Genomic DNA, 26,989 nt, shown 5'->3' with positions numbered 1-26,989 from the left:
GCCCTGAAGCTCACCCAGTTAGGGGCCCTCTTTACAAAGAGCTCAGGATGGCAGGTACAGGGCGTAGGAGGGGCTCATTCAGAACCGAACCCTGTGGGGAAATCACAAGAGCTGGTGACCGTCCCACAGACAGCACTGCCAGCGCAGGGGAGGACAGGTCCAGGCCCGGGGAGGCTCTCCCTGACGCTGCTGACCCTGCTCAGTTCCCTGCTCTGTCACAGATCACCAGAACCCCTGCTTCACGTCACCACTGGCGTCACACTGGTGGTGACCTGTCACTCCTGTGAGCTGGAGTCAGGGTCGGAGGCAGCCCACTCTACATGGGCAGCCTGTTGGGCGCTTCCAGGTGGGGCTCCTCAGCCGGGCCACCCTGAGGGTGGTCCTGGGTCTAACCTTATAGTGATGTCAGAGTAACTGGGAATTTTGAACACCACCGCAGCTGCCCAAGCCCTGCCAACCTCGGGTGACGTCCCTGTCTGCACCTCCCTCCAGGTCGCTTGGAAGCACAGGAGTCCTGAGGGCCAGGTCAGCACTTTGCAGGAGCAGAGAGGAGCTTCCAAGGCTCCAAGGCGAGGGGCCAGGCCAGAGGGCGGTGATGTCCTGGCTGACCTCCCCCTGCGTCCCGCCTTCCACCTGACTCCTGGTTCCCAGGGCAGTGTCCCAAGCATGCGGTGGATGGGAGAAGCGGAGGCCTGGAGGGAGCGCAGTCACCCACGCAGAGGCTCAGGGGTGTCTCAGGGGACTGCACCGCGAGTGACTTCTGTCAATATTAGCAGCAGAGATCAAGGTGGGTGTCAGAGTTTCTGAACGTGCTCTGCCACCTGTTGCCTGGTGGACGTGTTTCTAAAGCCACCGTAAAGTGCCACAATCCGTGACCTGGAACAGCAGAGGCTGTCCTCCCACTGACCGGAGGTTGAAGTCCAGGATCAAGGTGTCAGCAAGAAACCAATTCACTCACCTCGGAGCTGAATGTCTGCGTCCTTCCCCAAGGAGGTGGTGTGAGCCAGGGGCCCCTGGAAGCCACTAGGTCAGGAGGGTGGAGCCCTGATGAATGGATTAGCACCTGGGGAAGGGACCCCCGAGACTGACCAAGTTATATTAAGTTCCTGTGTGAATACGCGGCTATGTACCCTCGCCATGCACCAACTGAGAGAGAGGAGAGCCCGTCCCTGTCATGGTGTGAAAACGTGGCGGGAAGGAGCACCCACAAGCCAGCCAAGGGCCTCGGACACCCCATCTGTCCGCATCGTGATCCGGGCCCTGCAGCCTCCACATCTGTGACGAGTGAATTCTGTCCTTCACGAGCAGGGGCAGGGCCTGGAGGAAGTCCTGAATGGGTCACCCTGCGGTCACCACTCCACCATGGAAAAGTCAGGCCAAACACACCCTGGGTCTTCTCTCCATGAAAGAAAAGATGGTCACACAGCAGGGACTGGCCTTCCTAAGCAGAAGAGAAAGGAGACGGGCAAGATGGAAGGAAGCCCAAGAGGCCTGTTCAGGGACCCAGCGGCCTCTGGCTTGGGAATGGCCAGGGCTGGGCCAAGAGGAGCGCGCAGAGGAGTCTTGGCGTGCGGGGGGGCCAAAGGACAGGTGTGTGGGGCTCGTGAAGCACTAAAGCAAAAAGAACGTGGAAGGTGGGGTACAGACTATGACCCCTAGTCACGGCCCAGCCAGGGCAGCCATCACTGTGTCCTCAGCAGTCCAGTGGCCACCAGCTCTGGAGGTGGCCCTTGCCACTCTAGAAAACCTCACCATTTAGTCAGATACAGGGACATCCCGCTGCAGGAGACCAAGTCCACTGCCTGGAAAGGGGCTGGAAACCACCCTGGGTTGTCCCCGTAGGTCCCACCCTTGGCATCGTCTTCACCCTTGCCCTGCAGAGCCACGGGCTGTGCTGGAAGGCGAGCGACTGCAGCCCTGCCTTGCCCCAGGAGAGGCCTGGACTCTGCAGACGCAGACGCACTCCCTGGTGAGACCCTGGCTCCAACGTCCCCAAAGATGAGATCTCTACCAGAATAAGGAAGGTTGGTTTCCAGGGAGGTTAGGGATTCTGCAGACAGGCTGGTCTCCTGCACAGCCGGAATGTGGATAACGGAGACCCTTCTGGCCTGACCTCTCGTGGTAAGACCAAGGGTTCAGACGTTCGCTGTTTGAGCTCTCCAGGACCCACCGCCACCTGCAGACTTGGATGAGCCGCTTGCTCCATAGAAAAAGCAAGGCAGGAGCCCTGTTGATGGGAGAGAGGGGCACAGAAGTGAGGGCCAAGAACGCCTTCCCACAGCCCCTGCAGGCCCCCAGGGAGCAGCTTCCTGCAGTGCCACTCTCTCCTCTGGCACAGCTCCTGCCCTGCCCAGTGAGCCACAAAGTCAGGAAGAGCTAGAATCCCTTCCATCATGCATCCTGGCTCTGCCCCTCCCCAGGAACTACAGAAGTTCCTGGTTTGCAGTAGGTGAGCAGAGTCTGCATGGAGCTGGCTGAGAGCTTGTACGCAGCCCTGGGTACTGAGGCTGTGCAGAGGCCCTTAGAGGGTGCCCTGTCCACACAGCATACCATCTGGGCTCCAGCCTGCCAGCAGGCAACCCCTGGCACTCGGCTCCACCTTCCTGAGCCTGTGTTTTTGTCTGTTAATAAATGGTGACAACAAACCTGCTAGGACTATTGTGAATTGAAAGGAAAAGTGCAAGAAAAGAGCTCAGCACAGGAAGCAAGCAGTAAGCACTTAGTAAGAGTGGCCAGCACCTTACAAGGGAGTGAGTTAGTGTCAGATCTGAGGGTTCCCAAGGTAGCTGGGCTATTTGAAAACAAAAATATTCTTTATTTTTTAGTTCTGGCGCGCAGAAAGCTTCCCAGGGTACTTTTGGTAAGAAACAACCAGAAAGACTAACATTTTGTACTTTTGGTGTTTGGTTACAGGACAGGGTGGGGAGAGGTGACCAGACGCTGGGCAAAGGGGCCTGTGGACACTCAGCAGCCCTCAGCGGCCATCCCCAAGTCAGACAAAGGGGATGGGCCCCACTCCCTGCGCCCAGAGCTGTGTGCAGAGCTCCCCCAGCCCAGGCCTTGCTGGGCACCTGCCCCCTGATGGGGTGTGTGCACTCTCACGGCAGAAGGTCGGCCTGAAGAGTCCCAAGTTCGCATCAACAGGCGAGACCCGCTTGAGGCATGGCTCTGGGAGCTCAGGGCGTTGGTGAGAAGCACGAAGGCTGGGAGGTTCCAGCAGGGGTGGGGCCGGGCTGGCCTGACCCAGACAGGCACCCATGGAACATGGGAGGGAGTCCACACCAGTCCTTGCTCTGTGGAAGTCTGTTTAGCATGGGGCTCCGTGGTGGTGCACACCTGTAATGCCAGCTTTGCCAGGGCTCAGGCAGGAGGATCTCCAGTTCAAGGGTACCTCAGCGACTTAGGGAGGCCCTGTCTCCAAAGAAAGGCAAAAGGACGGGGTGCAGCTCAGTGGTGGAGGGCTTCATAGAGTGCAGGAGACCCTTGGCTTACCTCCCCGTACAAAAGAAAGAGAAAGAGGGAGGGAGGGAGGGAGGAGGGAGGAGGCGAGGTCTCAAGGCCTGTGGCCAGGTCCTCAGGCGCAGGGCCAGTGTCACCCTCAGGGTGGGGGGAGGGCCTCAGCGGGCTGAAGAAGGCGCTGACGTCACAAGAACAGAGCAGGCTCTCTGGGGCGGCCGGCTGTGACCATGGGGGGCGCTGGCTCTGTACCGTCCCTGTGAGCCCCAACGCGCCAGGGGTTTGCCCTTTGGGGTCCTGCATGCCTGGGCCCTGGCACTCAGTATTGTTTTCTCAGCTTTTGAAGTTGGTGACGAGAACAGCCGGAGCTGCACGTTGGTCGTTGGGTCCTTTCCAGAAGGGTCTGACTGGTCACTGGAGGACCGGCTGCATTTCCCAGGGCCACAGACCAGGAACATGCAGACGGCAGGACTTCCTTCCCTCAGTTCTGGGAGCCAGAACCTGAAGTGTGTCCGTGCAGCCACACACCTGCGGGACGGAGCGGGGCTCTCTGGGCTCTCTCCCCTCCCCTGGTGCTGCCACGTCCCTGGTGCACCTGGCGTGAAGAGTCCCAAGTTTTCATCAAAAGGCGAGACCTGCCTCAGGGTGACTCCGGGAGCTGCCCACGGCCAGTCTTGTCCTGGGATGTCTCCTGGCCCCTGCCCAGTGCCTATCTTCATGGCACTTCCTGCTTCTTACAAGACTCCAGCCACGCCAGGGGGGCCCACCGAAGGCCCCACCTCAGCCTCAGTGCAAAGGCCCTGTTTCCCAACCTCGCGCTCAAGGAGGCGGAGGCTGGAATGTCCTGGCACATAGTGGGAGGACACAGACCAACCCACGGCAGTGCAGATTTCAAGCATGGAGCACCTGTCAGCTGAAGCCCCGGTGAGGAGCGTCCCACTTTGAACCTCCCTCCACTTTCTCCGGGCTTGTGTCCACTTGAACTAGCCAGGTGGTTTGTTCTGCTTCCTGCCTCACCTCCTCTGAAAGCCCGTCCCTTGAGGCTGGAACTTGGGAAAGTGCTGGTGCTCTGCTTCCTCCCGAGCCTCTTTTGAGTCCAGAGGACTTCCCGCCCTGAAGGTGAAGTTCACTGGTTGCGGGAAGCACTGCACGGCCGCCCTAGGCTGGAGGCCTCTCTTGCTTGTCTCTCTCACATGACCACCTCAGGAGCCAGTGTGGCACCAGGAGTGCAGGATATGGACCTGGCTGGGTCTACCGGCTCCTCCTGGCCCCTGAGCACGTGAAGAGAAAAGAGGGACTTTGAGCCCGGTGGAGGAAGGGGCTGCTGAAGAGAGCCGTGAATCAGGGGAGACAAGAAGCTTTTAACCACTGGGCTGCAAAGTCGAGCCACAGAGGAGCAGGTCTGAGTCACGCTTTCTGTCGTGGACAGCATTTGCCTTTACGAGCTGTTCTTGGTCCGGCCAGGGAAAATGCTCTTGCAATACAAAACAAACCAGCCCTGACTGCTTAGTTGAGAACAAAGGAGCTGGTCTCTTGGTAAGAGAGGAATTGTCCACCTTGGCGTTAAGGACTTTCTCAGGATGATATTGAGATCCTAGCGGGCCTGTTGCAGGGCACTATGTGCACATTGTCATTTCAAAGCCAATGTCAAAGTGACACTCCAGAATTATTTGTCAAAACTAAGAGATATGGGAGAAATTAACACACAAAGACTCTGAATCCTTAGAAAAAACACAAGCTGTCGATGAATGAAGGTCAGAGAGTGAAGGACACACTTTCCCAGGTTAGTATAGAGCAAGCAGGGGGAATCCATGGGCTGGGTCCATGTGCCTGTCCCCTTCCTAGAGCAACAACGGAAAAAAAAGAGCAGCAGAGGAGGGCATGGGAGGGATGTTAGGTGACCTCACGGGATCATTGCACACACTCACTCCCAGAGCAACCGCCGACTCTTCTACGCAAAGTGATGATCAAGAGAAATAGTAAAATGCTGAGTCAGAGGAAGCTGAGCAGGGGCCCATTGTTCTGAAATGGGTTGACCCAGGGCAGCACACACCCAGAGGGCCCTGCCGGCTGGCCTCCCGCTACAGGGTCACCTCAGAATGGAGTGCCCACTGGGGCTGCACTAGGGTGTCCTCGGGAGGGGAAGCAGACTGTGGTACAGGACAGCAACGGGAATACAACTGAGGACTCATCATCCGAGACTAACACCTGCGCAGACCTGGGGGAGGGGTCCGGCACTTCAGGTGGCCTCCTGACACAGGCAGCAGGCAACTTCAGATGAGCGGAAGCCCACTCTGCCATGAGGACTGAAGTGCAGCACAGGCTGGCCCCAGGTGCGCCATGTCCACTGGGTCAATTGACCACCCTAGAGCTTCGTGGAGGAGCAGGGCCCCTGCTGGACTCCGCTGTGGCCAGACAGGCCAGGCTCGGTGCCGTTGAAGACCTCCTGCACCTCCAGCTGTGACGTGGGAGATGGAGTCCCCAGGCCCAGGCAGGCCTGCTGTTGGCTGCAGGGAGGGAAGGCAGTGGAACCCGAGTGTGCCATCCAGGGAGGCTTCAGAGCAACAGATTTTACTGAAGGCCACTTGTCCATGGTGTGCCGGGCCCTGAGAACAGGAGGCCACGAGGCACAACCTCACCCTTGGGAGCTGAACACACAGTCCCAGACCCTGACAGCACCCAGGGAGGTCACCCAAGGGGCAGAGGGCACAGAAGCAGAGAAGAGCCAGGGAGGGGGAGGGGAGAATGGCCTTTCCCCTGAGGAGCCGCCTCCGGAGCCTGGGCCTGGGGCTGCCCTTGCCCTGTCCGCTCTCAGGTCTACCCAGGGTGGCCCTGGCGCCGAGCACTGCGGAGCGTGGCTGTGGGCCTGAGCCTCTGGCTCTTGCCTGGAGCCTGGTGGACGTGTGGCACTCTGGGCAAGTCCCTGGTCTCTCCTGGACCCTGGCTCCCTCAGACGTAGAGTGAGGGGCTGGCAGAGAGACTCGTACGGCCCCTTGGGGGAACATTCCTTAGGGTTCAAGACCTCCTGAAGATTCGTCCACAGTTTTCTAAGACTGCGTGGGCTCAACTCCACACTACCAGGCAGACTCACCCTGGCACAGATGCCAGTGGCAAACTGGGCTGGAATTTACCAACACAGCGTGTCAGACACAACCCCCAGGTTCCTGCTGCACTGTGGATCTGGGGCCACACGGGGCAGAACTGGGGGGCTCCTACCTCCCATAAGAAAAAGTGACTGTTGAGTGGAGATTCCAACTGCCCTCCACTCTGCCTTTAGCATCTCGTCAGCCGGGCCCTTCCCAAGGGCATCAGTACAGAGGAGCGTCCCTGTGAGTTATTCCCTAGGATCGCTACAACGTGGCATGACTGCCGGTCCCTCTGCTGTGCTGAGCAGGCCAGCACAGAAACACTGAACAAGCCATGAGCCTGAAAAGCAATGGAGATTGGAGTTAAGAAGAGACACGTCCCCTTCCCATGGTCCCTTAGCTGACATGGACCAGGGATCCAGAACCAGACATGCCCTTCCTGCCTGTTGGGACGGGCACCCCAGCCCTCCTCAGAGGACCACACACACACACACACACACACACACACACTCGACCACCTGCAGTCAGGCCCCTGCTAGGAGGCCTTTCTCCTTTGACACCTACCCTGGCCAAAGAGCACACGGAACACAGTGGCAAGGGTTCAGGGCACTGCAGAGGCCCCCCTGGGAGGTGGAGGGGACAGAGGCCTGGGTGCCCTCCTGATCCTCCACTCTGCTGATGGAGGGCTTCCTGAGTGTCCTGTCCCCTCCCAGGCACCCCCTGTGTTGATGAACTCATCACTGTGAGCCCTGAGAAGCCGAGGTGACTGGTCCTCAGTCCTTGCCCTTAGGGTCCCAGACTATAAGGAGAGAAGAAAGGGAAGCTTCACAGTGTGTGTAAGTGCTGCCCTCCATCCCCCCGCCCCCAGGCCAGGAAACAACACAGGAGCAGGCAACAGGCCTGCTGCCAGTCTACTGCGGAGGTCCCAGGAGCCACGCCCCAGGAGCCACGCCCCAGAAGTGAGGACACCAACAAGCACGTTCCCCTTGGACCGGGAGTTTGTGGGTGACGGGGCCCTGGGGGGATAAGGTCTCATGGCTTGTCTCCAGGGTCTGTGTGCTCAACCGGGAATCCATCTCACCGCTGGGGTCCCACTGTGGCCTTCCCATGGCCAGCCCCAGGTGATGGGTTTTCAGACGACTGTGTCTTTAACTGGGTCCAGCACCAGGTCCAGGGAACCAGCAAATTCCACAAAACAAACAGCAATCAGGGGACAGCAGCCGGCACCCATGCCCCCACAGGCCAACACCCTCGGGTCTGAGCCAGAGGAGGCCAGGGCCTCGGCCTCCCGCAGCCACGCCCACCTGTCACCATGGCTGCAGGTGGGTCTCCAGCTCGTTGATCATGCCGGCAGAAACAAATCTGTTGCTCTGATCTGCAGACGGTTCCCACTTTACTGACTCACAGTGAGCATGGATGAGTCACATGAACTACAAAAAGGGCCTCTCCTCTCCTGACAGGTGTTCCGCCTGGCCTCCGACTGCAGCCAGGCTCACAGCGGGGTCCTCCTCCTCCAGCACCGCAGAGCCAACAGGAGGGATGCTGGAATCCATGGCTGACCGTGAGCGGCTCCCAGACCCAGGATGCTCCCAAATACTGACCCGCCCCGCAGGTGCCTCTGAAACCAGAGCTCCTCTCCTCATCACCCCAACCAGAGGTAGCAGAACTGGAGGGTTAGAGCTCCAAGGTACGCTGTGAGTAAGGAAAGCCAGGTGGGTAACAGCGTGAATCCTCCGAGCCCATTTATATAACGCAAGGGTGTGTGTGTGTGTGTGTGTGTGTGTGTGTGTGTGTATCCAAACGGGGAGTACAGGAAGGCAGTCACTGACCTGCTGGTGTCTTGGGTGTTATGAGTTGGTGTGGCCAGGGCACAATTTGCTCTGTAGTCCTGACTTTTGTGGTCAAAGACTTCTGGCCTGCAGAGACTCAAGTGGCTGACTGGATCAGTCTGGGAGAATCCCATGGCTGCTCTAGCCGCTGATCAAAAGGAACAGGCACATCTTAGAAACCAGCAGGACTATCTGCCTCCATGTAACTGTGAGAGACCTCTTCCTCCCTCCCGACTCACGTGATAGACAGCAGGAAGGGACCAGGACATGGTCCTGCTGCCACTCCTCTTAGTGGTAGATCAGGGGTGGACGGTGTAGAGAGCAGGCTGCACCTGCCCTGGGTGACTCCATGGTGTGTAGAACAGCAGCTCTCAGGCTGTGCCTGCCCTGGTGACTCCATGGTGTGTAGGACAGCAGTCCTCAGGCTGTGCCTGCCCTGAGTGACTCCATGGTGTGTAGGACAGCAGTCCTCAGGCTGCGCCTGCCCTGGTGACTCCATGGTGTGTAGAACAGCAGTCCTCAGGCTGTGCCTGCCCTAGTGACTCCATGGTGTGTAGAACAGCAGCTCTCAGGCTGTGCCTGTCCTGGTGACTCCATGGTGTGTAGAACAGCAGTCCTCAGGCTGTGCCTGCCCTAGTGACTCCATGGTGTGTAGAACAGCAGCTCTCAGGCTGTGCCTGTCCTGGTGACTCCATGGTGTGTAGAACAGCAGTCCTCAGGCTGTGCCTGCCCTAGTGACTCCATGGTGTGTAGAACAGCAGTCCTCAGGCTGTGCCTGCCCTAGTGACTCCATGGTGTGTGGAACAGCAGCTCTCAGGCTGTGCCTGTCCTGGTGACTCCATGGTGTGTAGAACAGCAGTCCTCAGGCTGTGCCTGCCCTAGTGACTCCATGGTGTGTAGAACAGCAATCCTCAGGCTGTGCCTGCCCTAGTGACTCCATGGTGTGTGAAACAGCAGTCCTCAGGCTGTGCCTGCCCTAGTGACTCCATGGTGTGTGAAACAGCAGTCCTCAGGCTGTGCCTGCCCTAGTGACTCCATGGTGTGTAGAACAGCAATCCTCAGGCTGTGCCTGCCCTAGTGACTCCATGGTGTGTGAAACAGCAGTCCTCAGGCTGTGCCTGCCCTAGTGACTCCATGGTGTGTGAAACAGCAGTCCTCAGGCTGTGCCTGCCCTAGTGACTCCATGGTGTGTGAAACAGCAGTCCTCAGGCTGTGCCTGCCCTAGTGACTCCATGGTGTGTAGAACAGCAATCCTCAGGCTGTGCCTGCCCTAGTGACTCCATGGTGTGTGAAACAGCAGTCCTCAGGCTGTGCCTGCCCTAGTGACTCCATGGTGTGTGGAACAGCAATCCTCAGGCTGCGCCTGCCCTGGTGACTCCATGGTGTGTGAAACAGCAGTCCTCAGGCTGTGCCTGCCCTAGTGACTCCATGGTGTGTAGGACAGCAGTCCTCAGGCTGTGCCTGCCCTAGTGACTCCATGGTGTGTAGAACAGCAGTCCTCAGGCTGTGCCTGCCCTAGTGACTCCATGGTGTGTAGAACAGCAATCCTCAGGCTGTGCCTGCCCTAGTGACTCCATGGTGTGTGAAACAGCAGTCCTCAGGCTGTGCCTGCCCTAGTGACTCCATGGTGTGTGAAACAGCAGTCCTCAGGCTGTGCCTGCCCTAGTGACTCCATGGTGTGTAGAACAGCAATCCTCAGGCTGTGCCTGCCCTAGTGACTCCATGGTGTGTGAAACAGCAGTCCTCAGGCTGTGCCTGCCCTAGTGACTCCATGGTGTGTGAAACAGCAGTCCTCAGGCTGTGCCTGCCCTAGTGACTCCATGGTGTGTGAAACAGCAGTCCTCAGGCTGTGCCTGCCCTAGTGACTCCATGGTGTGTAGAACAGCAATCCTCAGGCTGTGCCTGCCCTAGTGACTCCATGGTGTGTGAAACAGCAGTCCTCAGGCTGTGCCTGCCCTAGTGACTCCATGGTGTGTAGAACAGCAGTCCTCAGGCTGCACCTGCCCTGGTGACTCCATGGTGTGTAGAACAGCAGTCTCAGGCTGCGCCTGCCCTGGTGACTCCATGGTGTGTAGAACAGCAGTCCTCAGGCTGCACCTGCCCTGGTGACTCCATGGTGTGTAGAACAGCAGTCCTCAGGCTGTGCCTGCCCTGGTGACTCCATGGTGTGTAGAACAGCAGCTCTCAGGCTGTGCCTGCCCTAGTGACTCCATGGTGTGTAGGACAGCAGTCCTCAGGCTGTGCCTGCCCTGGTGACTCCATGGTGTGTAGAACAGCAGTCCTCAGGCTGCACCTGCCCTGGTGACTCCATGGTGTGTAGAACAGCAGTCTCAGGCTGTGCCTGCCCTGGTGACTCCATGGTGTGTGGAACAGCAGTCCTCAGGCTGTGCCTGCCCTAGTGACTCCATGGTGTGTGGAACAGCAGTCCTCAGGCTGTGCCTGCCCTAGTGACTCCATGGTGTGTGGAACAGCAGTCCTCAGGCTGCGCCTGCCCTAGTGACTCCACGGTGTGTAGAACAGCAGTCCTCAGGCTGTGCCTACCCTAGTGACTCCATGGTGTGCAGAACAGCAGTCCTCAGGCTGTGCCTGCCCTAGTGACTCCATGGTGTGTAGAACAGCAGTCCTCAGGCTGTGCCTGCCCTAGTGACTCCATGGTGTGTAGAACAGCAGTCCTCAGGCTGTGCCTGCCCTAGTGACTCCATGGTGTGTGAAACAGCAGTCCTCAGGCTGTGCCTGCCCTAGTGACTCCATGGTGTGTGAAACAGCAGTCCTCAGGCTGTGCCTGCCCTAGTGACTCCATGGTGTGTAGAACAGCAATCCTCAGGCTGTGCCTGCCCTAGTGACTCCATGGTGTGTGAAACAGCAGTCCTCAGGCTGTGCCTGCCCTAGTGACTCCATGGTGTGTGGAACAGCAATCCTCAGGCTGCGCCTGCCCTGGTGACTCCATGGTGTGTGAAACAGCAGTCCTCAGGCTGTGCCTGCCCTAGTGACTCCATGGTGTGTAGGACAGCAGTCCTTAGGCTGCACCTGCCCTGGTGACTCCATGGTGTGTAGGACAGCAGTCCTCAGGCTGTGCCTGCCCTGGTGACTCCATGGTGTGTAGAACAGCAGTCCTCAGGCTGTGCCTGCCCTGGTGACTCCATGGTGTGTGGAACAGCAGTCCTCAGGCTGTGCCTGCCCTGGGTGACTCCATGGTGTGTAGGACAGCAGTCCTCAGGCTGTGCCTGCCCTAGTGACTCCATGGTGTATAGAACAGCAGTTCTCAGGCTGTGCCTGCCCTAGTGACTCCATGGTGTGTAGGACAGCAGTCCTCAGGCTGTGCCTGCCCTAGTGACTCCATGGTGTGTGGAACAGCAGTTCTCAGGCTGTGCCTGCCCTAGTGACTCCATGGTGTGTAGAACAGCAGTCCTCAGGCTGTGCCTGCCCTAGTGACTCCATGGTGTGTGGAACAGCAGTCCTCAGGCTGTGCCTGCCCTAGTGACTCCATGGTGTATAGAACAGCAGTTCTCAGGCTGTGCCTGCCCTAGAGACTCCATGGTGTGTAGGACAGCAGCTCTCAGGCTGTGCCTGCCCTGGGTGACTCCATGGTGTGCAGGACAGCAGTCCTCAGGCTGTGCCTGCCCTAGTGACTCCATGGTGTGTAGAACAGCAGTCCTCAGGCTGCACCTGCCCTAGAGACTCCATGGTGTGTAGGACAGCAGTTCTCAGGCTGTGCCTGCCCTAGAGACTCCATGGTGTGTAGGACAGCAGTCCTCAGGCTGTGCCTGCCCTAGTGACTCCATGGTGTATAGAACAGCAGTTCTCAGGCTGTGCCTGCCCTAGAGACTCCATGGTGTGTAGGACAGCAGCTCTCAGGCTGTGCCTGCCCTGGGTGACTCCATGGTGTGCAGGACAGCAGTCCTCAGGCTGTGCCTGCCCTAGTGACTCCATGGTGTGTGGAACAGCAGTCCTCAGGCTGTGCCTGCCCTGGTGACTCCATGGTGTGTAGAACAGCAGCTCTCAGGCTGTGCCTGCCCTAGTGACTCCATGGTGTGTAGGACAGCAGTCCTCAGGCTGTGCCTGCCCTAGTGACTCCATGGTGTGTAGAACAGCAGTCCTCAGGCTGCACCTGCCCTGGTGACTCCATGGTGTGTAGAACAGCAGTCTCAGGCTGTGCCTGCCCTGGTGACTCCATGGTGTGTAGAACAGCAGTCCTCAGGCTGCACCTGCCCTGGTGACTCCATGGTGTGTAGAACAGCAGTCCTCAGGCTGTGCCTGCCCTGGTGACTCCATGGTGTGTAGAACAGCAGCTCTCAGGCTGTGCCTGCCCTAGTGACTCCATGGTGTGTAGGACAGCAGTCCTCAGGCTGTGCCTGCCCTAGTGACTCCATGGTGTGCAGAACAGCAGTCCTCAGGCTGTGCCTGCCCTAGTGACTCCATGGTGTGTAGAACAGCAGTCCTCAGGCTGTGCCTGCCCTAGTGACTCCATGGTGTGTAGAACAGCAGTCCTCAGGCTGTGCCTGCCCTAGTGACTCCATGGTGTGTGGAACAGCAGTCCTCAGGCTGTGCCTGCCCTAGTGACTCCATGGTGTGTGGAACAGCAGTCCTCAGGCTGTGCCTGCCCTAGTGACTCCATGGTGTGTGGAACAGTAGTCCTCAGGCTGTGCCTGCCCTAGTGACTCCATGGTGTGTAGAACAGCAGTTCTCAGGCTGTGCCTGCCCTGGTGACTCCATGGTGTGTAGGACAGCAGTCCTCAGGCTGTGCCTGCCCTAGTGACTCCATGGTGTGTGGAACAGCAGTCCTCAGGCTGTGCCTGCCCTAGTGACTCCATGGTGTGTAGAATAGGAGTTCTCAGACTGTGCCTGCCCTGAATGACTCCATGGTGTGTGGAACAGCAGTTCTCAGGCTGTGCCTACCCTAGTGACTCCATGGTGTGTGGAACAGCAGTTCTCAGGCTATAGATATCAGTAATTATATTTGAAATAAAAAAATATGTGATTATGCCTACCAGGTGAAGAGTGTTTGGTGAGCTGCAGCTGCTGAAAGTGGTGTAGCCTGAGAAGGGATTGCTATCCGGTGCCTTCTGACATTGTGGAGAGACACACTTGCTAATGGCACGGCTCATTCATGAAGGGTTTGGGGGACTTCTGCACAGAGAAGGAAGGGAGAAGGAGGCAGGAGTGGGGGTCATGTCAGAAGGTAGGCGAGCAGCCATGGTCCCTGCAAGCCTCAGGCCAAGTCCACAGTCCTCCTGGGACCCCTCCCTGCCCACACTGCAGAAGAGGCTTCAAGACCCCTCCTGTCAGCAGGCCTTCTGGGCCAGCTGGAGTGAGCCCAGGCCCTGCCCAGGGCCGACTGTGTGCACTGCGTCTTCAGCCACTGCTAGTGCTCCTAGCTTCACACTTGCCGTCTGATTAGATGCAAAGGTGATGTATTTTAACTTCGCACTCCAAGTTATCAGTGGAGTTTAGTCACAGCCCTATATAATAGAAAACCCCCACTGCCTACAGTCATTTGAAGCCACAAAAACCCTCTCTTTGCACTTTCTATCCGCACTGTGGCCTGCAGGCTCCTGCAGCTGTGGTCTCCTGCCCTGCAGGTCCCTCTGGTCTGGGAGGCCTGGTGCACTGGCTGTCTGTGCCGCCCTGGATGCCAGCCCCCTCCTCCTGTGCCCACGGGACCAGCCCTGCACACCAAGCCCTCTCCCAAGAGCCCCACAGGCTCCTGAACCAATAAAAGATCACATTTTAATGAAAGTCACTGTGGCGCTTGTAGGCAGAGGTCTGTTTGTCCTGCGCCTGTGCTGGGGGTTAGCTTCAGCTTGTAGAAGTGCCCAACTCAACTCTGCCGGAAACAGAGTCACGCGTGCACACTGCCAACTTTTCACTTAAACATTGGTTTTTTAAAAGCCAACGCTTCACTTGGTTCAAACTGTAAACCAAAGGTCACACATGTCCAGTCTCCCTCCCACTCTGACCCCAGCTAACAATCTCCTCTGAAGCCACACGGATCTTTCCAGAGATGCTTTGGTATATACAATAAATACATCACATAAAGGAGACCAAAAAATTGCCTGCAGCTTCACACTTGGGATAAAAGCCATGTGGGTGTGGTGCGATCAAGGCTCGGCCTTTCCCAGGATTAACTGAGTTTTCCTCCCGACCTCCTGAGCCGTGCTGGGCCGGGCCTGTGGTGCCCACCGTGCAGTATGCCCATCGTGAAAGAGAAAGGGTACTTCTGAGGTGGCTGGCGGGAGAGTGGCCTCCACCAGCCTCCCTGACGGGGGTCCAGGGGTGTTTATGGGTGGAGGCCCGAGGAACGGGAACTGGAGGCCATGAGGAATGGTGACCAAACCACCAGCCACCAGGACACGGGGCACAGGTGTCACCTATGCTCAACTAACCTTGGTGATGTTTCGGGTCAACTGAAGCCAGGAACTAAGAGTGGAGACGTAGCCAAGGCTGAGAGCAGCGCTCACCAGGCTTTGCAGGCTGCGGAGCACGTGCCCTGTGGAGAGGCACCTCGCCTTGAACTCTCCTGTTTTCACTGATCACTCTGGAGAGCTGAGTGGCGGGACGGACCCTGGCCCTGCTGGGTAGTGGCCTCCTGAGCACCAGCGTGCGGCCTGCTGTGTGCTGCTGTGTGCTGTGCCATCGGGTCAGCGAGAGGCTCCCAGGGAGAGGCTCCCACGGCCTTCCTGGGAACCACATGCTTCCTTTCCCCTCCTTGTCCTCCCCCAAACTTCCCAGTTCCAAAGCGTGACACTCCACACAACCCCCCCTTAGCCCAGATGAGGAGAGCCACTCTGAACTCGCCCAGGAGAGCGCTACAGAGAAGCGCTCACCGCAGCCGCTCAGCCAAGAAAGGATGGTGGACCACAGGACCAGACTCCTCTGGCCCAGCCTGCGGCACCCGGGGGACCCGGCACCCTGGGGACAGAGCCGTCAGCCGGGTCCACAGCAAGCGCAGTGAGCACTCAAAAGCAAAGGAAGCTCTGTGACCCAGGGAGGACCCAGGCCCCAGTCACCAAGGGACGGGGCCACCCTTCTGTGGACCTGGGGGCAGGAATGTAGGGGTGCAGTTGACGGACCTCACAACCACGCGGCTTCAGAGGGAATCCCACACAATCAGAGGCGCAGTGGAGAAGGGGGACAGCAAACACGGGCCTGAGGGTGGCTTTGGGGGCTATTCTTTCTTTTTTTACCACAGACAACTTTAGATTGAGCTGTAATTTCTCAGGTCTTGTTGGTCAGTAAACCTCAATATTGTCTCCTTAGGTCAGGATTCCTCAGGCTGGCTCCCCTTAAGCCAACTAAGAAAGCTAGGAAATCCAACCAGACTAATAATAAGACATCGGGTTGGTGTTCAAACTCCCCCAAACCCCGGGTCAAGCTGATTGTGGGTCATGAAGTTTCTGCAGTGTCCCTGGGAAGCCAGAGGACCTGCTGAGTCACGCCAACCCAACGGGAACATGCACATCACGTGGAGTCCACGCAGGACTCCACGGCCCTCCCCAACGCCCTGTCCCATGCTGAGGTGGAGGCTTCCTCAGATCCCCGCAACTCAACAAGAGCCACGGCAAACAGACACAAATGCACGTCTGGCCAGTGAGCTTGCTCGCCTGACTCCACAGCCGCTTTGACTTTGAGACCCACCCACAGGGTAACAGGAAGGCAGTGGTCACTGTCTCCAGGTGGCTAGAGCGAGGCTCAGTAAGCCCCTCGGCAGGAGATGGTCTCTCCAGAACCTGCACAGGCTGGTGGATCGCTGTTCTGTCTCTTGGGCCTACCCAGACCAGGCCAGCAGTGGCCTCTGAGTGGCCTGTGGCAGACGGGTGTGCCAGGCGATTTGAACACTTACTTGCCGCAGAACGGCTCTCTTCGAGGGAGGAACAGATTTTTTTCCTTCTGCAACTGAATCATGTGTGAACGATGCCCGATGTGAAGGTGCTTGTGCTCCAGGCCCTTCTGTGACCATCCACGGGGGACCCTTCCATTCCAGGAAGAGGGACAAGACCCTGGGGACCACCTCTGTCACCTGGGACCTCGATCAGGCAGCCTGGTTTTCTCAAGCTCAGTTTCTGAGCAGTTTTGATGGGAACCTGATCCCTCCCCTCCCTCCCTCAAGTCCGTCCCTCACCGGCCTGGACTGGAGAGCTGAGCTCTTTCTTGTGCGGGGAGGATGTTGGACGGAGACAAACTCAACTCTGACACATTGCGGCAAATTTGAATAATTTATTGTGACAAGGAGCAGCGCCCTCCTCCTTTGAATTTAGCTGGGAAACTCTGAGATTCCCGAGCCTTGGCTGCACTGCAGCACAGGGGCCAAGGCTGCCCCTGCTTGGTGTGAGATCCCTGCCGGAAGCTGAATCCTCCCTCTAGGAGAACTTTGCCTCCTGTTGGCTCCCCACTAGAAAGGTGCAAAGGTCACACACTGCCAGCTCAGCATGTCCTGCCAGGCCAGGCCAGTGCAAAGTCCACCTTCACCCTGGCTGAGCGGGTCGCAGGCCTGCTGAGATCTGTTTCTGCCATGTCCTGGGGCCAGTGAGCATCATCAGTCTCCACAGCCATGAGGCTGAGGGCAGCCCCACCCTCATGGAGAGATCTGCCATGAAGGGTCTTCTCTCTGCAGACAGCCCTCCCTGCCTGTGTGGCCCAGGCCTGTCAGGAGGGACGCTCCCAGCCTAGGGTGTCGCAGCCCACAACCCCTGACTCCTGACTCTGCCCCCTCGCTGTCTGCAGCTCCACCTGCTTGGCAGCTGGGTGTGGGTGGTGGCTCTGGGTGAGCTGGGCTGGCCCTGCTGTTGGGTGTGGCCATAGGTGGGGAGCTCCGGGTGCCTCTCACCCTCCTTGAACCAAAGTCTCCACAAAGTCAAACGCAGAAGAATGAGATCAGGTAAAGCTGCCGATGCTGGCCGGAGCTAGTCCCCTGACAGTCGCAAGACCTGTGGGCAGAAAAGGAGCTGGAGGGCACTTGCTGATTCTCCCGCATTCCGCTTGTGGGTCCATTGCAATATTGTAGGGGACCCTGGCCTCTGAGACCCATGGAAATGACATGGGCGAGCCCTTGTTCTGCGGCACAAAGACACGCTCAGAAAGATTGGCTTCAGCTGGCCTGCCGAGGGTAAAGCAACCCAGATCACAGCACAAACACACATGCACAAGCAATCATCTGCATGTTGAAGAGACACCTTCCACATCTGGGGAGAGCTCGTGCTGCGTGATACTCCATGAGAAAGCTCTACCAAACCCACAGGCGCTGGAGTCAGGCTCGCTTCTGCTCAGTTGAAATCGCAATGAAAACTTAATTTTGCTCTATATGTGAGAATAAGCTGACTCTCATGCCCTCCTACATTCTGAAAGATAATTCCTGAAACCAGGCTCCATGTGGCTGTTGATTTTGGATCCGGGAGCCCTGTTTGCTTTGGATCTTTAGGTGGATCTACTTTAAGTGAATAATGAAGACTTTCTGAATAGAGGTCAGAGATTAGGCTCTGAGACAAGAACACCTGGGTCCCGGTTCCCACCTCCTGTGATAGCTGTGTGATTGGGGGTGTGCTACTTCACCCCTCTCTGGCTCTCTCCTTGTCCACTGCTCCTTGAAGGGAGTGCATTAGATCAGGTTTTCAGAGCAAGCACAACACTTAGCCTGCATCATCTCTCAAGAAATGACGGCATCAGGATGCTCAGCCCATTCACCTCTGCAGCTTAACCTGTGCTCTGTGCTCTTGTATGTATTATTTCAGAAGAGCTGATTGAAGTAAGTTCACAAGATTAAGCAAACAAGAAGAATCAAAGCTGCCCATATATTTGGAGAAAAAAATTTGCCTGCTTTTCTGCAACTTTCTAGATACAGCATTTAAAAGGAAAATATAAACAAATAATGCTATTTATGCAAAAATTAACCAGCACTGATGGGCTATAATTAAACTCACATAGCTCCCACGCATCTGGGGCTTGAGAAACATGAAGTACTATGAAAGACACACCCTCCTGGCCACCTGCACACACACCAACACAGGAGAGGCACAGGAGCTGCCCCGGGTGAACAGATGCTGCTCTAGAGAAGCAGGAGGGGAAGAAGGAGAACAGACAGAGGGCAGAGGAGGGGCTCACTGGTTTTAAAACTCTCTTTTTCAAAGATATCAGGATCCATTCAGTATTTTTGTGGCATTGAAATTCAAATAAATCAGTCTAAGTACAAAAGTTAATTATGTGAGCAGGTGACTGCAAAGCTTTCGGGGACATGAATGTGTTTATAGGTCCTGCCACAGAGAAGTGCCCAAGAAGACACACTTCGTGTGCCCTCAGTTCAGCAGGGTATGAAGTACCTGGCAGCCTGTTGCAGGTGAAGAGCCCTGTGGGTGGAGGACACGAGATGCAGGAGAATGTGTGTGCATATGTGCGTGTGTGTGCATGTGTGTGTGCATGCATGTGTGTATGTGCATGGGTGCATGTTGTACATGTGTGCATGTATGTGTGTGTGCATGTATGTGTGTGTGCACGTGTGTGCATGTTGTGTGTGTGTGTGTGCATGCATGTGTGTATGTGCATGGGTGCATGTTGTGCATGGGTGCATGTGCATGTATGTGTGCGCGCACGTGTGTGCATGTTGTGTGTGTGTGTGTGCATGCAGTCCCTTCTTGCAACCAAGCCCAGTCCTCATTGACTGGGACCTCAGGACTGGGGCGTGCCCACCCACCATGAGCTCCTGCATGGGTAGCGGCACTGCAGCTTGTCTGGGAACACTCTGTGCCTCGTGCAAAGTGAGTCCCCTCCTCGGTCCTTCAGGACAGCACTGCGCTCAGCTAGTGGCCAAGGCTTCTGTAGGTGAAGTGCAGCTGGGCATCCTGCATTGTGTGTAGTTGCGCGATGCTACATAACATAACGCACACAGTCGATGCAGAACGGCTTTCTTTTAGAGATGCACGTCACTGTTTCTGCTAGCCCACTGTGACTTCATTCACTTACTGACAGAACGCAGGGACATACCTGTGTGTTGTGCATGGACTAGAATCAAACCCCACTAATTCTAACAGAGGCAAGGGGACAACCTGAGCCCCACCAGAGCTGTGACTGGTGCTAACCCAGAAGAGGAAGTCAGGGCTGAGAGTGGCCCAGGTGGCTCAGATGGAGCCGGAGGGCCAGAGTGGGTTGTGTGGAAGAGAAATAATCACGCCCCTCCCCTGCTCCCTGGAGCTCCTTTCAGTGCAGAAAGACGCAGCAGCCAGCAGAGGTGTCGGCGAGGACACTGAATGAGCTGAACAGGGCACCCTGCTCCCACTGCCCCCCTGGTCCACCTCCTCAGCTGGATGGGAGTGACGAGGCGGACCTTCCTCCGGTAGTTCCAAACCCCACCAACAGTTTGGAGAGCCAGCAGGACTCTTCCAGAGAAGGACGCTTATCCGACATGCCCCTCGTCTTCCTGAGTGAGGGCAGGACTGTGATCACGGGTGCAAAAGTCCCAAGCTGAGACGAATCCAGAGAATCTGGAAGCTTCCCTCCTCTGGGGAACCTAACCTCACGAGGGTGTGCATGCCCCTGATGCCTGACCCCCACCGCGGCCTGTGGAGAGGCGTAACTTTGGGAGGATTTTCACACACACTGTTGACCACAGCCAGGAAGAAAGGATGAACCGAATCCTGTTCCCATCACTATGGCCACGCAAAAGCTAAAACGGTGTTGCTACCACCACGGGGCTGCAGAAGCGGAAGGAGGTCTCTTTTTAACCCATGTAGTCTGCATGAGGTGAGGTAAGAAACCTGGGGAGATCCTGCCAGGTCTCGGGAGAGCCTGTGGAGAAGGTGAGCCAGTTGTGGCCTCCTGTGGGATGGGGTGGGGTGGGCTACCTGGACCACGGGCTGCAGTGCCGCCTGTGTGCTGACTTGTATTTGTGAATTGTGAAAGTGCATGTGTATGTCAATATATGCACATATAAACTTCTCCCTCCGGAGAGCCATTTTTAAAATATGTGCCAGATCTGCTCTCCCTGGCCAGTCTCTCCACCTCCTCCCCCAGTCTAAAAATAAAGTTCCTGGTATCTGGGCAGGGAGTGATCCCAGCCAAGTTTCGAGGATCCTGGGTGAAAGAGCCATTGTGTGGCTTTGGAAATCTTCCTGAGTCCGAGAGAGACCTGGGTCACTTTGCTAGATATGCCAGGGGCTGCGGGGGCTGGGCTGGGCAGTGACGTGGCCCTCTGGAGAAGGGCACCATTCTGCGGTTGTGCACCCGTGGCCCTGCAGGGGGAGACGGCCTGAGAGGCTGAGTCCCTCCTCAGCAGCCCACAGTCCCCACTGGGGCTGCAGGGAGCGGCTGGCTCACACTGGCCCACCCAGTGCTTAAATAGCTTGGGAAGCCCCTGCTGGACCTGCCCCCAGGGCTGTGTGTGAGCTGCCTCAGAGCCAGTCTAATTTCTGTTTTCATCAATAATTACATTACCCAGCTCTATATTTACCCGAAAAGTTCCAAATGACTTCCATCTATTTGTAGAGTTTGAAGTGACACTGGAGGGTGGTGACATGAAGTAACAAGAGAGCCATTTGAACGTCTACAGCAAATTGTCCAGACCACAGAGCCAAATAACACGCTCTGGGGGGATTTCCAAAAGAACTTCCAGACACTTCTGAGCCAAGTCCTACTCCCGGTGGGTCCACGCCCTCCCTGGGCGACCAGGCATGTGGAGCAGGGCTGTCTGGACACACCCGTGTTGTTGCTACAAAGGAGCTCTGGAAACACGGTGCCACCTCGTTCCCCTGGAGGGGCTTCTCAGCCAGGAACGGGGGACCTGCTGAGCACAGCCCTGCGGCTTCCTGCGCACCCTGCAGGCCTCCAGGGCAGGGCCCAGAGCTGTGCCTGGCTCTTGGTTTTCTGCAGTATGACAATGACTTTACGTTGCTGTGTCCCCGGATGCCACCTTGAGTTTTGGGAGACCAGAGTTGTGGCTCTGAGGGTCAGCAATGAGCCCTCATCAGGAAAGGTCCTCTCTCCGAGCCCACCCAGGCACAGAGCAAGAGAGGCAGACTCAGCACCCCGAGTGGAAGGCTCTAGGGGCCCCCCAGGTGCTGTCCTGGGCAAGTCCACACCTCACCTCACCCTCATGCCACCTGCAAGTGGGCGCATGGGCATCATGTCACCAGAGTCAAAGCTGACCCATCAAGCACTGCTTGCCCATGTGTTCACAACAGTCTGCTCAGGGACCCCAGAGCCAACTCGAGTCCACACAGGGCCAGCAACTCGGCCCTCAGACGAGCTGCAGCGCCAGCCCCAGCCCAGCCCCGTGCACCTCAGTAGCCTGGAAACACTGGGGTTGGTCTAGTCGAGCCCTGGAAACCCTCCAGAATTTCCCTAGCGGGAGGAAAGAATGTGCCCACGAGGTCAGGGCAGGGCCGCAGTGGGAGGTTGCTTGCAGCCCACAGACGACACCCAGGAGTCCCCTGGGGAGGTCTGCTCCTGGGAGAAGGCCTGCGAGCTCCGGGCTCCTGGGACCCAGCCCAGGAAAGAGCCCAGCGGACTGGCAGGGAGGGCAACACCCCACTGCCCCGGTCACGGCCCTGGGACAGGCCACCCCACAGCCAGGCGGAGACACACACTGCAGACCCGCCAGCTGTCCCCGGGGAGGGCCTCTTGTCCCATCATCCCACACACACCCAGCACACAACACAGGCAGACACACACATCGCTATCTCACAGGCTCACACACAACACGTGTCAACACACACCACACCACTGCCTTCACAGGTGCACACCCACCCCACACAGCACACACCGCGCACACACAGAGCCATGCACACACGGCACCGCTGCCACACACACCCACTGTGCGCAGCTCTGTGTGCCCAGCCTCCGCTGCCTGGCGCCCATCCCCGCGCAGGGGCCCTCTATGTCCCCAGGGGCTGCGTGAACAGCCAGGAGAGTCCAGAGTGCAGCTCTGAGGAGAGGTTCCACGGGGCTGGCGGTCTCCCTGGTCATCGAGCCTCCCCAGCCCCTGCAGCACCCAATGCGGGGGTGACCGTCCTGGTGGACTGTTCTTGGTGTCCTTGGTCAGAGCTAATGGAAGGAGCGTGCCATTCCGTGACACCAGCACGGACGGGACAGGACAGTGCGGTCCTGACAGTGCCCCGGTGCTGCCCCTGCCTGCTCCCTGCTGGGTCCAGAGTGCACAGCCCCTTTAGGGCTGCTGCTGCGCCTGCCCCATCTGGCAGTTACTTCCTCCCGTGCCTGTCTTGGTTCTTGGGTGCTTGAAGGACAGCACGTCCACCCTGCGGCTGAAGCTGCTAGGACAAATCACCCGACACTCCAGGCTCGCCAGAGCAAGCTGCCTCGCGCATGGAGGCTGGCAGGGGAGCCCACCTGCCCCTGACATCGATGAGGGCTGAGGCCTACCCGAGGGGACACTGGCTTCAGACTATATCCTGAGGAGGAGCCCAGCCGAAGGACAGTCACCACGGTTCAGGGGATGCTCTGCCCACCCGTGGAGATGTGTGCCTTGAGCATCCGGTTTCAGAGCCCAGTCTGGTCAATGAGAGTTCAGGAAACTCAGCACCGTGCATCAGTGAGCGTGGAGGCAGTGGTTCTGTAGAGACGCCCCTAGGAGAGGTGACAAGGTGGAGGGCGTGGGAGTCCACACCCCAAGGGCTCGGGCCTGACCCCAAGGAGCACAGGCTCTGGTGGGGAACATGGAGGCCAAGGTCTCAGTAATGCTTCAGTGTCACACGGGGCTGCGGTGAGTCAGGGGAAACGTCCGCTTTAGCTCCCAGGCACCGCAGTCAGGAGCCAGCTAGGGAAGGAGCGGGAGAAGCCCCGCAGAGAGACCCGTTCACTGGGGTGACCAGGACAACTGCCTGACGTGAGCCTGTGCTATCAAGTCCCTCACCCTCTGCCACCAGTCATCCCATGACCCAGGAGGCTGAGCTGGAGGATCCGAGCTCAAGGCCCGCCCCAGGGAGACCTGTCTCAGAACACAGGGGACTGAGGACAGCCTCAGTGTCCAGTGCTCCTGGTTCAATCCTCAGGACAGTCTGCTTCTCAGGCGGCTCAGGCCTTCAACAAAACACCACGGGCTGACATGCTGCCCTCAGTGGGGTCCCGGCCAAGGCGATGTCACAGGGCCAGCCTGCCTCGAATTCATGCCTACCAAATGTCTCTGGAAGCAGGTGACATCCAGAAATAAAAAAGGCAAAGGCCATCGGACCCCTTTCTGGCATGAGCAAAGCACGAGTGAGTGGCATCAAGGAAGGGCAGCCACCCCGTGCCAGTCTGCCCATGCTGCTGTTTGCTGACAACCGGGGAGGGGCCGTGACAGATCAGCACTGCCCACCCCGGCTCCCGTCTCCACTAGTCTGTGGCCAGCATTTCTGCTGCCCTGAGGCTCCCAGCTGGTCTCCTCCTTAGGGTGCAAATCCCTTCCGTGGCTGACTACCTCCCCATAACCATGAGACCCTTTCCAACAGTGGGAGACCACGAGCCAACGGCTGGGTTCTGCGGCGGAGTCCACCGACTGACACAGAGGACGACTCTGGGGTCAAACCCAGCCTTCCAGACGGGGTAACGTGGCCCGCAGACACCTTGGTCTGATGTACCCAGATGCCGTGACTGGGTCCAAACAGCCGTGTCTCAAACAAGCACCCAGAAACCGCCAGGGACATGGTGGGCACAGCTTGCTGTCAGACGCACATGAGTGAGGACCAGAGGTGATTCAAGGATCTGCATCACGAAGAGCACCCCAAGTGGGGACAGGTGTGGGGGAGGCCATGTGCAATCAGGGTGGACATTCCAGGACGGTGGCCAGAGGCAGGAGCAGAGTGGAGAGCAGGCTGCAGGCCCACACCCCAGCACGTGTGGGTGCGTGTGCTCGTGGGCACACTGTGGGTCTGTGTGCCTGTGTGCACTGTGTGCATCCACATGTGGGCCCACACATGCACACACATGCTCATAGTGCAGAATGTGCAACACCTGTGTTACACATGGTTTTTGTTTTACTCTTCTTTTTCTTGGTAGTGGGGATTGAACCTGGGCGCTTAACCACTGAGCTGCATACCCAGCCCTCCTTGTATTTTTTTATTTCAAGACAGTGTCTTGCTCGGTCTCTGAGGCTGGCCTGGAGTGTGTCATCCTCCTGCCTCAGCCTCCTGAGTCCCTGGGATTCCATTGGCTTGGCCTATGGGTATTATGCATGTCATATGCATGTGACAGTGTGCACACATGGACATCTGGGCCCACATTATTGCACGTGTGCCGGGTGTGACACAGTGTGTGCCTACATGAACAGTGAGTGGCTGCGTGAGCACCCATGTGCCAGGGAACCAGGCCAGCTCAGGATGCCTGCGTGAGGACAGGGAGCGAGGTGAAATGTCCTGTCAGCATTTTGTCTGTGCAGAATGCGGGAGGTGACGTCCTGAAGGTGCACTGCGTTTCTCCCTCCTATCCTGTCAACACCGCTGGGCTGTGCGCACCCCGACCGGAGCTGCTCCAGGAAAGGCCCTCTTCCTGTCCCCCTGTCCCCCGCCCTTGCTCTGGGAGCCCGTGGAGCCCATCCCTGTGTCTGCGGGGGTCCGAGGCCTTTTGGTCTCCATTTGATGCAAATGCTCAGTGTGAAGGAAGCACCGTGGTTTCGGGGTAGCTTCTCTGAGCTCTGGCAGTGCGGACAGAGGGACCGGTCACAAGGACATGCCTGCCGCGTTTCCTGGGAGCCTGGCGCTGCCTGTTCCCTAGGAGGGAATGGAAGCAAAGCCAGGGATTCCTGCACAGTGGACAGGCCGGGAGCGGCAGCGTGGTGTGTGGAGTGACAGGGGTGCACGCTGTCCCTTCTTCCCCACATACAGCTGCCCGAGCCACCACAGCAGTGATGACACCCCTTCTGCACCGGGGCTATGGCGGGATGGGGGACCAGGAAGCCCTGGGATGGCGCTGAGCTGGTGTCTGAAGGAGGGCAGTCCTGAGAGAGAGAGCCCTCAACCTGGGGGTCTGACTCTCTCCAGTGGACTTCTAGGACAGTGGCTGCCACCAGGGCCTGGGTCAGAAGCACTGGCGAGTGTGGCGTTAGAGAGGAGCCTGGTCTTCCTTTACATGCACCTCTCTGGATTGTGCACCTGCCAGCGCTTGCCCCCTAGAGGGCTGTGCTCAGATGGACCTGCCTCCCCTCGTGGAAAAGGACTGGGAAGGCCCTCAGAGGGACGAGATGCTTGGGAAACCCCACGGGGGTCGGCCACCCCTTCTTCACGTCTTCGGCTGCATGGAACATTTCATATTTTCTTATTTTTTGTTTATATCCAACTGGGACCAGATGCAGGATCACTGGAGACCGTGGAGGAAATAAACGCGGAATGAGGGGCTGGGGATGTGGCTCAAAGAGTAGCACGCTCGCCTGGCATGCAAGGGGCGCTGGGTTTGATTTTCAGCACCACATAAAAATAAAATGAAACATGTTGTGTCCACCAAAAACTAAAAAATAAATATTAAAAAATTCTCTCTCTCTCTCTCTCTCTCTCTCTCTCTCTCTCTCTCTCTCTCTCTCCTCCCTCCCTCTCTCTCAAATAATAATCATAATTTAAAAAAATAATCACGGAAAGGCCAGACATGCATTCTCCAAGTTCTCAAGTGGGACTTGGGGCCCAGTGCACCCTCAGCCTGCCCCGCAGCAGGGTCGTTGAGGCTGAAGGACAGGGAGCCTGGCACACGCGGCAACACAGGCGGAGCCCAAGGACGGGATGGGGTGAGAACAAGCCTGTCACTGGGGACCTGTGTGGTCACACTCAGCGAGGTCCCAGGTGGCCAGGCTCCCGGGGGCCGGGCGGGAGGCAGGAGTTGGTGTTTCCCGGGACAGTCTCTGTGTGGGGGGTCGTTCTGGGACGGATGGTGTGACACTGCACAAGGCACGTGCTTGATGACATTGAACTGCACGCTTACAAACAGGATGACTAACGTCACCTCTGTGCACCACAGCGCTGTGCTCCCCCTGGCCCCCGCTGAGCCTGTCCAGCTGAGCTCTGCCCCCCCAGCAGCCCAGAGACTCTGCACTGCAGGAGGGTTCAGCCCTGAGCTTGTCCTCGCTCAGCGCTCAGCGGCTCTGGACAGCTAGCCTCAGGGGTCGCCACCTGTGGAGGAGCCTTCTTTCCTCCATTTGTCCTAAATCAACCTCGGAGCATCTCAGAGTGGCCTCTTGTCCTGCATCCTGAAGTGGGGATGTGTCTCGCCTCTGTGGCCAAATTCCTCCACGCAGTGAGCTGCTGCAGGGCCGCACCAGGGGGAAGGAGGGGACCTAGAGAGCCACAGTGGGCCGCGTGCTTCAGAGGCTGGAAGAAGGGACTCTGGTGCTGTCACCATAAAGAAAGGATAAGTGTTTGAGGAGAGATAAGGGTACCCATTCAGACAGGCATGCACCGAGAACCTCACAGTATTCTATAAACACACACTATTTGGACAAAGGAGATGCAGATGACCCTCTGATGCTCTGCACAAACCCTTTTGAGAGGCGCAGCAGCCTGAACTTTGCTCCAAGGACTCAATTAACACCTGGACATCTGCTCGTCCACCCAGGGCCACTTCAGACTCTGGCTACCGCCTTGAGGAGGGCTGCTTGTTTATCTTGAAAATGACTGTTTATCTCAGCCGCTGACAATGGGGCCGGCTCTGCCTCTCTGC

Source organism: Callospermophilus lateralis (genome assembly GCF_048772815.1).
Source record: "Callospermophilus lateralis isolate mCalLat2 chromosome 6 unlocalized genomic scaffold, mCalLat2.hap1 SUPER_6_unloc_1, whole genome shotgun sequence".
Taxonomy (NCBI): Eukaryota; Metazoa; Chordata; class Mammalia; order Rodentia; family Sciuridae; genus Callospermophilus; species Callospermophilus lateralis.
The sequence above is the reverse complement of the archived record's forward strand: the minus strand, read 5'-3'. Positions refer to the sequence as shown.